At 63.8% G+C, this 293-nt stretch overlaps 1 protein-coding gene across 1 annotated transcript in view; it reads left to right on the top strand.

The window, feature by feature from the left end:
- ABR (active BCR-related) overlaps positions 1-293 on the top strand; it is a gene marked incomplete at its 5' end in the record, with an annotated part of 4,514 nt that overhangs the window by 1,011 nt on the left and 3,210 nt on the right. The window lies entirely within an intron of this gene.

Genomic DNA, 293 nt, shown 5'->3' with positions numbered 1-293 from the left:
CCCCTGGGAGGGTTCACAGGCACTGAGACCCCCCCGGTACCCTGCCCCGCAAGCCCAGGGTCTGGTTATTGCACTGCATGTGTGCAAAATGTACCGGTGTGCCCAGGAAGGGGCTGGGCGTGAGGAGGAGGGCATAGCTCGGAAAGCAAACGCCCAGAGGTCCCAGCCTTGTTTGTGCCTCGGTGTCTGTGAGCTGCCGCCGCGCCTGGCTGGCTCCTGGGAGACACTGAGTCAGGGCAACGCTGCAGATGGATTTGCAAATTGTTTCGCGTCCTGTTGCCCCGCCCGGCGGG

The sequence above is a fragment of the Phaethon lepturus genome, unplaced genomic scaffold (genome assembly GCF_000687285.1).
Source record: "Phaethon lepturus isolate BGI_N335 unplaced genomic scaffold, ASM68728v1 scaffold28435, whole genome shotgun sequence".
In the NCBI taxonomy this organism is placed as follows: Eukaryota; Metazoa; Chordata; class Aves; order Phaethontiformes; family Phaethontidae; genus Phaethon; species Phaethon lepturus.
Note: the sequence above shows the minus strand (reverse complement) of the source record. Positions and strands in the feature narration are given on the sequence as shown.